Source organism: Pipistrellus kuhlii, unplaced genomic scaffold, assembly GCF_014108245.1.
Source record: "Pipistrellus kuhlii isolate mPipKuh1 unplaced genomic scaffold, mPipKuh1.p scaffold_m20_p_3, whole genome shotgun sequence".
Lineage (NCBI taxonomy): Eukaryota > Metazoa > Chordata > Mammalia > Chiroptera > Vespertilionidae > Pipistrellus > Pipistrellus kuhlii.
In genome coordinates, this window is record NW_023425529.1 from 39,808,436 (window position 1) to 39,823,475 (window position 15,040).

Below are 15,040 nucleotides of genomic sequence, written 5' to 3' on the forward strand. Positions count from 1 at the left end.
TCCCCAACTGCTCTCCCCTGTAGGCCAGTTTGCCCCCAACTGCCCTCCACTGACAACCTGATTGCCCCCAACTGCCCTCCCCTGGAGCCTGATGGCCCCTAACCCCCTGCCAGCCTGATCTCGCCCATAAGTGCTCTATCCTGCTGGCCTAATTGCCCCTAACTGCTTCTGCCTTTCCCCCCACCACCATGGCTTTGTGTGGAAGGAAGCCGGATGTCCAGAAGATGGCCAGTCAACCCGGTCTAATTAGCATATTTCCCTTTATTAGCATAGATATCAACAAACAACAAGTGTTGGCAAGGATGTGGAGAAAAGGGAACCCTGTCCAGGTGCACTTTTGGTGGGAATAAAAATGGATGCAGCCACTGTGGAAAACAGTATGAAGTTATCTCAAAAATTAAAAATGGAACTGCCTTATGACCCAGTTCTGGGACTATATCCAAAGAAACCCAAAACATTAATTCAAAAGAATGAACCCCTATGCTCATTGCAGCATTCTTTAAAATAGCCAGGATTTGGAAGCAGCCCAGGTGCCCATCAGGAGATGAGTGGATTAAACAAGCTGTGGTACCTTTAGACAATGGAATACTACATTTTTCGTCAAAACAAAAAAAAGAGAGAGAGAAGGAAACCTTACCTTTTGCAACAACACGTATAAATCTGGCAGGTATTATGCTAAGTTAATTAAGTCAGTCAGAGAAAAACAAGTAACATCTCACTTATATGTGGAATCTAATGAACAAAATAAATAAAATAGAACAGATATAGAAAATAGACGGACAGCTGTTAGAAGAGAAGGGAGTTGTAAGGGCTGGGCGAAAAGTTAAGCAAAACAAAACAAAACAACAAACCTCATAGACAGACAGTATGGTGTTTCCTAGAGGTAAGGGGGTGGGGCAGGTGGAAGAGGGTAAAGGGGGATAAATGGTGACAGAAGTAGACGTGGAGTGGTGAACACACACTACAATGTACAGATGGTGTATTATGAAATTGTATACTTGAAACCTATATAATTTGATTAACCAATGTCACTCCAAAGAATTCAATAAAATTTAAAAAGTTAAAAACAAAAAAGATTTAAAATATTAATAGTGATAAGCTCCCTTCCAACACACACCAGTTTCTGATTTAATTGACCAAGGATCGCATCCAAGCACGGATATTTCAAATGCTCTCCTGAAGATTCTAATGTGCACTAAGACCTATAGATTTAGACTCAGGGTTAAAAACAAATGCAGCCAGGGCCCAGGCAAAATAAGTGAGCAAAGCAGATCGGGCATAAACAACCAGAGAAAAAGCCAGGTATTTTTTTTCTTTTTTAAAGAAATGCAAGAGATCCAGATTTTAAATGAAATTCTGCCAGTTAAATGTTGACAACTAATTCCACACAATTTTAAAAGAAATGGTAGGTCACACAAAACACACCCACAGGCTTCATTTGGTTCCATAGCCACCAGTTTATAACCTTAACAAAACCAGTTCAATAAAGCAAACACAACTTTTTCCCTGTACTCTGTCCTGTCTCTCTCCCACTCAGAGCCATCCTCCTTCCCTCTCCCCTTCTCCTCCTCCCTCTCCCCCCCCCCCCCCCCCCCCCCGCCTCCCCAATACCTTGGGCCCTAGGGCCTAGGCTATCCCTTTCCTTTTGCTTTCCATTGTCTCCTTCTTTCCCAATCGTCTTTGTCACTCCTAGGAGATGGAAACTGAGATCCCACACATTAAATCTTTATGCTGCTGTGGCTGTATCGCTCACTGGACAGGCTTCTATACCTGGAGAAATTCAGGTTATAAATTGTAACCTGAGGCTGTGGCTCCATGATGTCAACAACTGGTTGGTTTAGTTGAGTCGAGGGAAAGGTCATCATGATTTCACATTACTAAGATTTTTGTCAAATAACATATGGAGGTCTTCATGTAATTTCTCATTCTGTTTTGTCTGCTTTTAACTCCAAAACACTGCATATTAGAATTACCCCTGGTGTTTGTTGTGTGTGTGTGTGTGTGTTTTAATTCTCATGTCTTGGTTCTAACCCAGGCCAACTAAATCTGAATCTCTGGAAATGGAGTCTGGGCATTCAAAGCTTTAAAAAGACCCCAGGTAAGACCAATGTGAAGGCCGAGTTGAAAGTCACTAATCTAAACCCATCTTCTAAACATTAGCAGCGTGTTTAACCTCAGATGATTATAGTTCCTTTAGCTTGCTCAAGGATTTTCTAGATTGCATTCTCATTGTGTCTTCACAATTCTGGGGGTGAGGCAGCTCAGATGCTATTATTAGCCTTAGACAGATGATAAATGAGGCATTAAAACGTAAAATGAATTGCCCAAGTGTACCCAGTTAATTATTGGCAAAGACACATTGTAACTTCACTTGAGGCACAGTCCCTTGATTGCAACCCCAGTGCCTGCAGTTTCCCAAACTAGGGGGCATTTGTAATCACTAAATTCCTAACACATAGGTGGTCCCTAGAAAACCAATTAATATAAAGTGTTTAAATTTCAAAAGTAAGTATAACAATGACTCAGTTTAGGGTCAGTGCTTCAAGCTGTTTTTTGGAGATCTATGATGTGATTTTGAATGTGCTTACTTCCACACACATGCTTTCCCCACCCCCACACCACCCTTCACAGATGCATCTTCTCCCAGAGACTGAAAGGATTCAGGTAGTTTCCCTCAGGTATTATTTTCTGAAAAGCATTTTTAAATTATTATAGAGTCATAGAATATCAGAGGTAAGGGGAACTTGACTGATCAACTTTCCCCTCTCCCTGTGATAAGTGAGAAACCCAAATTTCCTTTAAATTCAATATATATAGAATGCTAACACCATGCCAAGCACTTCACATCCATTATCTTAATTAAGTCTTCAGGATACCTTAATAAGATGGGTACCACTACTGCCACCATCAGTATTATGATCATTATTTCATTAAACAATCAAAAAAACAATACCTTTAATACCCCTTTCTAATGCCTCGACCCTTTAATACAGTTCCTCATGTTGTGGTGACCCCTAACCATAAAATTATTTTCGTTGCTACTTCATAACTGTAATTTTGCTACTGTTATGAATCATACTGTAAATATCTGTGTTTTCTTAGGGCGCCTAAGACCATCGGAAAACACAAATATTTACCTTACGATTTATAACAGTAGCAAAATTACAGTTATGAAGTAGAACGAAAATAATTTTATGGTTGGGAGTCACCACAACTATATTAAAGGATCGCAGCATTAGAAAAGTTGAGAACCACTTGGACTAGGCCATCACAAATATGTAGAATTTCAGTAGGCATTCCAGTCTGGAATCAAAACTGATAATGAGGTGGAAACGAGGCAGGGAGGGTACAAGGTGAACAGGGACAAAGAGGTGAAGACAGGTGAGAAGTCAGATTGTGGAGGGTCCTGAGTGCCTCGGAGGAGGGTCAATTATACTTTAATTGTGGGCAATGGGAACCCACTGGAGATTTTAGAAGCAAGGTCATTAAAAAGTGCAAACTGAGCCTGGCTGGTGTGGCTCAGTGGTTGAGCGTGGACCTATGAACCAGGAGGTGGTGGTTGGATTCCTGGTCAAGGTACATGCTTGAGTTGTGGGCTCAATCTCCAGTGTGGGGCCTGCAGGAAGCAGTCAATCAATGATTCTCTCTCATCATTGATATTTCTATCTCTCCCTTTCTCTCTAAAATCAATATATATATATATATATATATATATATATATATATATATATGTGTGTGTGTGTGTGTGTGTGTGTGTGTGGTGTGTGTTGATTTATGTATTTATAACTTTTAAGTATATATAATATATTAAAGTTACCTGTAAAAAGTGCAAATTGTTTTAGAAATACAGATCTCCTGGAAGTGTGGAGATTGAATTAAGGGAGCTTGATATGGAGAAGACCAACTAGAAAGCTGTTATACCTCATTAATTAGCCACTTTATTTTTTAACCACGTGTTGTGCTTCCATCTTCCTCCCTGGAGGAAGGATTTCCTGGTCTCTTCAGGGCACCTCCATGTCTTTTTCATGATTCTTGTATCCCAACACCCTACTTGAATCGCCATGTCTAGGTCAGGTGACAGAGAACTTGAACTTGGACATTGGGACTGGGGATGAGAAAACAGGTTTGAGGGGCATTTGCAAGGGCCTGGCGGCTGCTCAAAAGTGAAGAGAGGAAAAGAGAGAACGAGAGAAGCAGACTAGAAAAAGATTAATGTTTCAACCTAGGAAAAGGAAAACCAACAATGAGACGTAGAAAAGAATGGGTGATCAACACTAGCATAAAGAGGTGCATGAGATGAAGACTGGCCAAGATCTCAATCCAACGGGCATTTTATTAAGCAGCTACTCTGCTAGTCATTACAGGAACAATGATGAGTAAGATTGGTTTAGGGCCAAAACCGGTTTGGCTCAGTGGATAGAGCGTCGGCCTGTGGACTAAAAGGTCCTGGGTTCGATTCCGGTCAAGGGCATGTACCTTGGTTGTGGGCACGTCCCCAGTAGGGGGTGTGCAAGAGGCAGCTGATTGATGATTCTCTCTCATCGATGTTTCTAACTCTCTATCCCTCTCTCTTCCTCTCTGTAAAAAAATCAATAAAATGTATTTAAAAAAAAAAAAAAAAAAGATTGGCCTCAAGTAGCATCCAGAGTGAGGAAAAGACAGGACTAGCAATAGACTAAGATGCCAGGCCTCTGAGTCTCAGGACAAATGTCACCCTCTCACACAGGCACTCCTTGAGGATCGGAGGAGGGTCATCTACCGTGAGCACCCTCCCTACCACGTGACCCTGTTTTACTTCTCCAGTGCACTTCCACATATCTGAAAGTAGTTTATACACGCACATATTGCCTATCTCCTTCCTGCCCCAGAACAGAAGCCTCACAGGAACTGAGTCTTATTAGTTGCTGCCAACCACAAAACAAGCCCAGCCCACCCTCTTCCCCCCACCCCCGCAAGTATCAATTGAATATGTAGCGTGTGTTTTTAAAGGTAATAAACCTCATCAAGGTTATGACCTCCAACCAAACTAGGTGGGTTTCCAGATGGCTAAGGGACACACTGAGAACTGAAGTGACAAGAGCAAAGCCCTTTGAGGCTGGGGTTGAACCAAAATCCAGGGGGGCCCACAAGGGACAGACTGCTTCACATAGATTTGAAGGGTCTCAGCCCTGCGTGAGACGTTCGGTAACAATGAGGGCAGCCAGCCACCTAGCTCAGGTTTTCTTTCCGTTGTCTTTCTGACGTCAGAACAAGCACGAGTTACTGCACAATTCCTTCCACCAAGGTGACAAATTACAGCCTTGCTGGGCCCTGTAGTCTGCAAACCGTAGATGCAGTCTCTCCTCCCCCTTATATTAAAAAAAAATTTTTTTTAACCCGCCGCAGAGATGTCAAACCCATAGGTACGATGAAAACTGGGTCTGTGCCGCAGCAGAGCGAGACACAAAGGACTCGCGACGGTAGCACCACCCTCCCCAGCTCAAGGCAGCCTGTAAAAGGCACCAGAAACGCCCGGACGCTGTTAACCGCGAAATTCTTTTTGCCGCCGCCATATGCACTTCCACCTTCTCTGACTACAGTCCTGCCAGAACCCAGGGGCGGGAGACTCCGCAGGGGAGCAGCGCCCAGGCAGCCCCGGATGGTGTGGGGTCCCAGTGGGAGCTGAGGAGCCCGACAATCTGATAGAATAAGGATGGGGAGGGCGGGACGCACGCTAGGGCAGCGGAGCGCCTGCCTCCCGGCCCCGCGGCCAGGTTAAAGGCCTTTTGTGGCAACATTTTTAGGGACGGGGCAGGGATCCGGAGGGGAAGAGAGACACTCCGGACCCAGGCCACGCGCAAGCGGCGGCCTTTTGTTCGTCAGCTCCAGCGACCCTGACTCCCAGAACAGCACTTTTCTCCTCCCCCATCCCCTCCTTGATTTTGGAAAGAACCTCTTCAGGGAGGGCAAGGACAGTGGTCAGTGTTAGCTAGCATCCTTGTGATCTCCCCCAGGCATCCTCCTGCTCCTCTCCGTTACCCAGACCCGCAGAGCTGGAGCCAGGGCGGCACATGGGACCCGGGGCCAGCCCTGGGAACCCCGCCGGCCGCACGCACACCCTCAGGGCATCCCACACGCTCCCCCTGCGCAGGTGCCCGGGATGCAAACGCTCCTCACATCGGCAGTGCTCTCCCAGCAGATCCGAGAGGTCCCCGGCCTCGGGTAACTGAACCAGGTCGGGTGCCATGTGCTCCCGCCTTGAAAACGGAACCAAAAAAAAAGTAAGCAGCCGCCAGGGAAAGGTGAAAGCAGGAACCTCCGGGCCTCCTCCCGCTGCCACGTGCATGGGGGAACAACAGGAGACCCGGACTTTTCCTTTTCCAAAAGCAAAAAAACAAAAAACAAAAAAACCACCACACACCCAAATGCATCCGGCACAACCGCGCACCCCTTCCTCCCTGGCCCCGCACGGAGGACCTCTCTGTTCCCGCCTCCTCCCCGCACCTCTCTCTCCAACATCCCTTCCCTGGGCTCCCTCTCTCTGGAGCCAGGAAAAATGACCCTACCTTGGGCAAAAAAAGGGACAAAGTGTCGCACAGGGGTAAGACGTCAAGGTGTCCTCCTCCCTTCCGGATGTCCTCCCCGGCGGCGGGGTGATGTCCTTTGTGCCGGGGTCTAGCCGCCCCAGCCGGGGAAACGGGGCCTCTGTCCACGAGGGCCGGGCGGGGAGGTCTGGCAGGTTTCCGAGGAAGAAGGTGAAGGGCGGCGGTTCCCGGCGACCTTCAGCCAGCAGCGAGGCCGCCTCAGCCCGCGCTCCCCCAGCTCCCCTCCTCCTTTAGGGGCGGATTGCATCAGAGCCTCCCCCTCCTTCCCGCCCCCCCTACACTCACTCACACACACTCACTGCCCGCCCGCCCGCCCCGCACTCACTGCGACACGCTCGGGAGCGCAGGGTCTCCTATCGCCGTCATCCTCTTACCCGGAGCCGCGGCGCCCGCGCTCCCCCACGGCCGGGGAAGGGGTGGAACGTGGAAAGTTAAGCCGATCCGCCCGGCCCGGCGCGCCGCCACCTCCCCTCCCGCGCGCCCGCTCCTTAGCCAGAGCGGAGCACCGGGGAGCAGGGTGTCTGCTGGTGGCCGAACCCGACGCCTCCCTCCCGCCGCTCGCGGAGGATGCGGCGGCCGCGGCGGGCGGAGAGGGAGCATCGGGAAAGGGGTGAGGGATGGGGTGGCGGGGTGCGCCTAGGCCCGGCGCATCGACGCAAGCCGAGGGAGCAGGGGCTGCGCGCAGGCTGGACACCTGCCCCACGCCCCCCTGGAGCCCGGCAGCCGGTCCACAACCGGGCGGTGGCGGTGGCGGTGGCTGCGGAGACTGGGTGGAACCCTTGGGTATGAGAGTGGGGAGGCCAGGTGGGCGCGGGAGGAGGAGAGGAGGGCGCCCTTTGGGGTCCGCGGGAGTCCGGCCACCGGGCCGCAGGGATGGAGTTGCATTGTGGGAAGGGCGCCGAGGGGAGGACAGCCGCGGGCGGCGGACAGCCCCGGAGCTGCGGACGGCTCTGCAGCGGTGCGATGGCTCCGGGGACCGCACCGAGCCCGCCTCGGTGGGCGCGAAGAGGGGCGATGGGTCCGGGCAGCGGGGCACCTTGGGAAAGCCTTTGTCTCTAGCCCGCAGTGGGAGGGGCCTGCCCTCTTCCGGGACCTGCAGCGTGGGCCGCGGCACCCCTCGGAGATCGGAGCTTTGAAGCTTCGCTTTGGGGACTGTGTGTGACTAGACCGGAAAAAAAATAAAAGGGTTTGCTGAGCTTGCAGCGCGCACCTGCCTGGGCGCGCAGGGGCGCGAGCCCCCGCCTGGCCGCCCACGTGACGCTGCCCCGCGCTGGACGCGCCGGAGGGACCTGGGCAGAGGCGCTTCCCATCCGCGGGGCGGTGAGAGCCAGGGAGCAGGATGGCGGAGACTGGACCACCGGGCCGGTTCCCCTTTGCTTCCTCTTTGTTTAAGCACCTTTTCATTGACTGGGCCCTTCCTGGCAGGGGAGTTTTTGTTTCCGTAAAATGGCGACAGGAAATCCCACCTGCGCGTCAGCCACCAATTAGGCTGTCATCATAGAGCTTTTTATTGACAGGAATGGTTCAGTCTCCCTGTTCCATCAAAACAGGAAAGGGAAGGTGAATCATAAATTAATCCACCTGGGTGTTTCAGGCGGGCAGACAGTAGTCTGTAATGGAGTGGCTAATGCTTTTTTATTTTTATTTTTTGTTTTATTTTATTTTTTTAGCACCACTGGAAAAGCGAGAAGACAGCCAAATTTCACAACCCTCATAACTAAAATCCTGTTGCCGTGGAATGGCAGTAAATTATCTTCTTTAGTTCAACAACGGCTTCCTGAGAACCCCATTTAGGAGGAATACTTTTGAATAAACCTGAGAAACTGAACAGTCATTGCCAACAGAGGGGGTAAAATGATGGACAGCCTATCTTAGACAGACCTGCCATCAAATTCTGTCTGACAGTTATTGCTTTTTTCACCCACTTTTGTCCTTATCCTGTTTCCCCACTTTGTTAAAAAAAAAAAAGGGGGGGGGGAGGTTAATAGGACCCACATCATAGTAATATTCTACAGGTTATCAAGAAGTTGATTCTCCCCGTCTCCCATTTCCGTCCTACAAGCAGCTCATTTAGTATAAAATTACTCATTTTAAGTAGTATGCATCTTGCCTGAATGGCACCATAATTCTTATGAAAAAACTAGGAAGTCTGAATAGGCAAAGTAGGTAAACTATGGGCACAGGTCCATAAGCCTGTTGAAATGTTCACCTTATTAAGCAGAATGTATATTCACTAATGTTGGTTTGCAAAAAAAACCCACAAAACTATCTTTTGATTATAGTTTTTACTTACTTGCTAGTTTCAGAGCACAAAAAAACCGCAGTTACCTGGCATTTTTTGAATTGGATTCAATAGTGATGAATTGAGCTTCTACTCTTTGCCAGCTAAGCACGTTAGATATAAATATTCTCTCATTTAATCCTTGTAACCACTCAATTAAGTACTATCCTCTTTGTATAAACAAGAAAGCAAGTTCTAAGTGGCTAAATTGGCCATATCACTTAAGACTAAGTGGTGAAAGGGGAAGTGAGGGGAGTGATTCCTGTTCAGGTTTCAGTTCAAAAAGTCCGTGCTTAGCCTTAACCACGATGCTATAACCATCTGCATCTATCAATAGACATTCTTGGGCCTAGAATTTACAAGGATCTCCACCCCCATTTAGTTGACAACCTGTAACTGCAGTGTACACGTCAGCCTGGAGGCTGAAATGAAGATCTGTCACTATGTGGAGAATCAGGTAAGGAGGGAAGAGGCAGTGTTTCCGGCAAGTAACTTCCTATAAATATCTCTCTCTTCTCTGAGTCCAGCGTGACTAGAGAGTGGTCTGGTTCCTGAGTAGGGGCTGCTGGGGATTGAGAAAATGAAAGCAAGAAACAGAAACAGAGATAGAAGGAAAAAGCTGAGACCCGTGGGACAGCTGTCCTCTGATGGAGAGACAGTGACCCAGAGCCGCGACAGCTCATTTATTTTGTACAGCAAAAACCAGGAAGTTTTACTAAAGCCCAAGACAAAGGAGATTATGTGCATTCTTGTGGCTTCTTTGTAATCTTCACTTCTAGGTGGGCCCGGATAATCACTTTTGTTCCTGGTGCTCGGCTGGATTTAGAGAATGAAACGCATCCCCTGGACTGGAGCCTGAGCTGAAGGTCAAGCTGACGACACACCTGCCTCTGGCAAGGTGTGTTTCCAGGATGTGGCCACTGGATTCAGCTGACAATAATTAAAGAAATGCTCATGTGCCTTCCCAGGTGCTCTCTACAACTTTCACGTGCATTTTTCTCCTTGATTACTTGTAGGTGAAACTTCTTTTCAGAGTAAGTAGCTCAGCTCTTAAATCCAATTGCTTTGGTCTCAAATGGGGAAAAGAATGCCACGATGAAAACTGTCCACTTTGTGCTTATTGAGAGATGGGTAATAGAATAAGCACTTTCCAGATAGTTTCCTATTTGTTTTTTATTGAATTTATTGGGGTTACATTGGCTAATAAAATTATACACATTTAAGGTGGACAATTCAATAATACATCATCTGTATATTGTGTGTGTGTGTGTTCACTATGCCTTTATGGTCAATTAATATTTGACCAAGGAGACAAGAACCCGCAATGGGGTAAAGATGGACTAATTAATAAATGGTGTTGGGAAAGTTGGACAGATACATGCAAAAATGGGGGAGGACTTCCGGGACCGGTTTGGCTCAATGGATAGTGCGTCAGGTCGGCTTGGGGACTGAAGGGTCCCGGGTTCGATTCCGGTCGGGGGCATGTACCTTGGTTGCGGGCATATCCCCAGTGGGGGGTGTGCAGGAGGCAGCTGATCGATGACTCATCGTTGTTTCTAACTCTATCTCTCTTCCTTCCTCTCTGTCAATCAATTATTCAATAAAATGTATTTTTAAAAAAATGGGGGAGGACTAAACCATACACAAAAAATAAACTCAAAATTGACTAAAGACTTAAATGTTAGATTCAAGCCGGGACCAATTTGGCTCAGTGGATAGAGCGTCAGCCTGCGGACTGAAAGGTCCCAGGTTTGATTCCGGGCAAGGGCAAGTACCTTGGTTGCAGGCACATCCCCAGTAGGGGGTGTGCAAGAGGCAGCTAATCGATGATTCTCTCTCATCGATGTTTCTAACTCTCTATCCCTCTCTCTTCCTCTCTGTGAAAAATCAATAAAATATATATTTAAAAAAATGTTAGATTCAAAATCATAAAAGTTCTAGAAGAAAACATAGGCAGTAGAATGTTGATCACGGCAACATTTTCTTTTATCTGATGTATCTCCTTGGGAAAGGGAAACAAAAGAAAAATAAAACTACATCAAACTACGAAGTTTTTGCACAGCAAAGGAAACCATCAACAAAAGACAACCTACTTAATGAGAGAACATATTTACTGATACATCTGATAAACGGTTAATATCCAAAAGTTATAAAGAATTTATAAAACTCAACACCAAAATACCCCAAAAACAATCCAATTAAAAATGGGCAAAAGACTTGAATAGACACTTCTCAAAGAAGGACATACCAGTGGCAGATGGTCTGTCCATTTAATCCTCACAGCATTCCTAAGAAGTGCAGACCATTCTAATCCCTGATTCGGAGATTAAGGAACATAGCCCAAGTTCACACAGTTCTAATTGGCACCTCTAGGGCTTGAATCCAGAGCTGACTCCAAAGCTGATTCCCTATGCCTGACTCTAATCTGTTCCCCGACGCTGGGTGAAAGAGGTGAAGGGATTAAGTACAAATTGGTAATTACAATGTAGTCACGGGGATGTAAAGTACAGCATAGGGAATATAGTCAATAATATTGTGGTAACAGTGTGTGATGCCAGGCGGGTACCTGGATAATAGGGAGATTACTTTGTGAACTATATGATTGCCCAACCACTATGCTGTACACATGAAACTGATACAAAATAATATTGAATGCAATCTGTAATTGAAAAATAAAATGTTCTCCTCCTTTGGAAGGCTAGGAGGTGGGACAGGTCCCAGACCACTCTGCCTTCAGATGTGAACCACTGCCCTGTGTTTATAGAGTCCAGGGAATTACTCTTTAATAGGTTTGTGAGCTCCAAGGGCGCTGTTGATAGATTGAATGTACCCAAAATGGTACTGAGATAGTCGGGACACATTAACAGGTTGTATTGTAACCTGCCCTGTGGAACTGAGAAAATAAAAATTCTTTTTTAAAAAAAATATATATTTTATTGATTTTGTACAGAGCAGAAGGGATAGAGACAGAGAGCTAGAAACATCGATGAGAGAGAGTCATTGATCAGCTGCCTCTTGCACACTCCCTACTGGGGATATGCCCACAACCAAGGTACATGCCCTTAACTGGAATTGAACCCCGGACCCTTCAGTCCGAAGGCCGACACTCTATCCACTGAGCCAAACCGGTTTCGGCAAAAAATAAAAATTCTGTCTCTGCTCTGAAAGTAAGGCTGGAGAAGGAATTGGTACTGTAAAAGGAGAATTGAATCACCTCAGATCACCCGGAAGTTTCCAGGAGTCCCATAGGCCCTTGTGTGGTTCCAGGAAGGAGGGACAGCTTTGTGAACAAAGACCAATCACATCCCAAAGAGGATGCAGCCTACGCTTCAGCCACACCTGCTGCCAACCCAGCTTCACGCTGTAGTCACCGGGCTTGCACTGGCTCCCTGCCTGAGTTACCCAGTAGGGCAAGCTGAAGCATTGCCTCCAGCAGCGCTCTAACGGAAAAAAAGAATAAGTGTTGTGGTTTTCAAAGCTTTCCAAATAATCTGGTCTGATACTAGCAGACCTCTTGTGTATGAGTTTCCATAATAGGATCAAAACTATCTTCTGAATAAGTAGAAAAAACTTGTAACAGAAGCAATAAAACCATCCATGAACAAATCTTACCTTGTTAGGAAGTAAGTTATTTATTTTGAAGTTAGCCTTCTATTTCTATTGATAGGGTCTACCCTGAAACAACAAATGGTCTTCCAAATTATTGGGTTCTCTTTTGGCATTTCCTTGTCTGAGTAACTTTTTTTTTTTTTTTTTTTTTTTTTTTTTTTTTTTTTTTTTTTTTTTTTTTTTTACCATGTTCCTTGGATCTCACCCACAGATGACAATATTTTGATATGAGGAGTTAAACAGCCACAGCAAAAAGGAATTTGGTCATCTTTCTGCAGATACATGGCACTGGGTCCTAACCCCCTTGGTAGCTCTGTGGAAGGACCTACTGGCACCTCTTTCCAGCTTCCTGGTGAACATTCCACCTCACCAGATTTGTAATTGGCTCTGGCTCCCATGGATAATAAACCGAATTTAAATTAAAATCCTAGCACGGGCCTCTTTAAATGTGCCGATTGTCTCTGATTTTGGTCCGATCAGTTTTGTAGGGTCACTTATATTTTATCTCTTGGGAGAGTGGGGAATAAGGTTCGTTAGGTATTATAACTCGTCGACAATACAATCTTATTCATCCAAGCCAAACTAAGAGCCAGGGCCAGGGATCAGTCCTGACGCTTAATGTCTAATTTACCTGACATTAATTTATACATCATTATGCAGCTCAACTGTGTGTGTATCTTCCTAGCTGGTTGCCACATTGGGTAATGATACCCATCTGATGATCAAGCGGCTCCGTGTCTACAGAATACTAGCACATAATAGGTGCTCAACAAATGGTATCTGTTAATAGTTTGCACACTTTGCAGAAATGAGCTCTGGGCAATGAATGTTCAAAGCACAAGTTGATAGGCACAAAGTATTTTATTAAACTAACCCCATACTGGAGCAGCTATCAAGCTCTCGCCTCTATTCCACTTCCTCTCACTGTGGGAATGAGGAGACAGGTGGTGTTTCAAAAATCATAATTATAGCTATTTTTTCTTGATTTATTTTTTTGGTTTGTCTTCTATTTTTATATTCATAAATTTTTTTGGAAAAAAAATTGGGGTTTTTTTTAGACTTACAAATTAATTTATCATACAGATATAATACCCACCAGGATTTGGCCTTAGTTTCTTATGGCTTAGGTTCCCCCCCCCCCCATTTAATTATTATTATTTTTTGTTTAAAACTATATTTTATTGCCAAGACCGGTTTGGCTCAATGGATAGAGCGTTGGCTTGGGGACTGAAGGGTCCCGGGTTCGATTCCGGTCAAGGGCATGTACCTTGGTTGCAGGCATATCCCCATTAGGGGGTGTGCAAGAGGCAGCTGATCGATGACTCTCTCTCATCGATGTTTCTAACTTTCTATCTCCCTTCCTCTCTGTACAAAATCAATAAAATATATTTAAAATATATATATATATTTATTATTGAAGAGAGAGAGAGAGAGGAAGGTAGAGAGAGAGAGAAAGAGAGAGAGAGAGAGAGAGAGAGAGAGAGAGAGAGAGAGAGAGAGAGAAACATTGTTGTGAATAAGAAACACCAATCAGTTGCCTCCTGTATATACATCGACCGGGTGTTGAACCTGAAACCTGTGTATGTGCCCTGACGGAGAATGGAGCCCACCATCCTTTGGTATATAGGATGATTCACACCTTGATTCACACCTGCCAGATGACAATATTTTGATATTAAGAGTTAAACAGCCACAGCAAAAAGGAATTCTCTTTTATTCTTTAAATGTTTTTTTTTTAATTGATTGATTTTAGAGACAGAGAAAGAGGAACATTGATTTGTTGTTCCACCCATTCATGCACCCACTGGTTGAGTCCTGTATGTTCCCTGACCAAGGGGTTGAATCCCACAACCTTGGCTATGGAGATGACACTCTAACTAACTGAGGTACTCTGCCAGGGCCCATTTAATTCTTCGATCCATCTAGTGAGAGTTAAGAATTTAAATTGATTTGTTCAAATCACTAGTCAGTTATATCGTATTTAAGTGCCCATCGTTAAAATTCCTCCTTAATTGTGGTGTCTCCTTTATCCAATGTTATTACATTTAAATATATACTATACTAGAGGTCTGAGTCACAAAAATTCATGCACTGGGCGGAGGCTGGGGGAGGAGGGGAGTCCCTCAGTCTGGTCTGCACCCTCTCACAGTCCAGGAGCCCGTAGGGGATGTCCAACTGACAGCTTAGGCCAGCTCCTAAACTGCAGTCTGGCCTCCTTCTGTGGGATGCAACTCAGGCAGGTCAATTTGGGGACAGAGCTGGCCAGTGAGTGGCCGGTCCCACCCCTTATCACCCCACCACTGCTGCCACCAGTACTCCCTCTGTAGGAGGTGACTGGGCAGGCTGATCAGGGCACAGTGCTAGCTGGCGAGTGACCAGCCCCTCCTCCCAATCTCGCTCCCCCCATCGCCATCTTCTCCCTCTGCCCACTGGCATGTAACTTGCCTGGCCTGGTGCCTCCTGCTTGTGGGCCCAAAACCCCACGGATATATAGTTCCACTGTTCAGTCGATTTGCATATTACACTTCTATTATATAGGAAAAATATATATATACTATTGGGTCGG

The 15,040-nt window shown here is 46.1% G+C and overlaps 1 protein-coding gene and 1 long non-coding RNA gene across 5 annotated transcripts in view; one reads left to right on the plus strand and one right to left on the minus strand.

Annotated features, from left to right (window-relative positions):
- SLC38A1 (solute carrier family 38 member 1) overlaps positions 1-7,155 on the minus strand; it is a 63,364-nt gene extending 56,209 nt beyond the window's left edge. For 2 of the 3 annotated variants that reach the window (XM_036456538.2, XM_036456537.2), the window contains exon 1: positions 6,910-7,155. The gene's annotated coding sequence lies outside the window, so the exon portion shown is untranslated. Of the gene's footprint in view, positions 1-6,545; positions 6,805-6,909 lie in introns of those variants that run through there. The other variant, XM_036456539.2, reaches the window with a different exon arrangement.
- A 570-nt stretch (positions 7,156-7,725) lies between these two features.
- LOC123653182 lies at positions 7,726-12,801 on the plus strand. 2 transcript variants are annotated; one of them, XR_006742831.1, is made up of 4 exons: positions 7,726-8,144; positions 8,255-9,322; positions 9,645-9,899; positions 12,686-12,801. It is a non-coding gene; the product is annotated as an uncharacterized LOC123653182 (long non-coding RNA). The 2 variants fall into 2 exon arrangements; XR_006742832.1 differs by lacking the exon at positions 12,686-12,801 and having other exon boundaries at positions 9,645-10,092.
- The last annotated feature ends 2,239 nt before the right edge of the window (positions 12,802-15,040 follow it).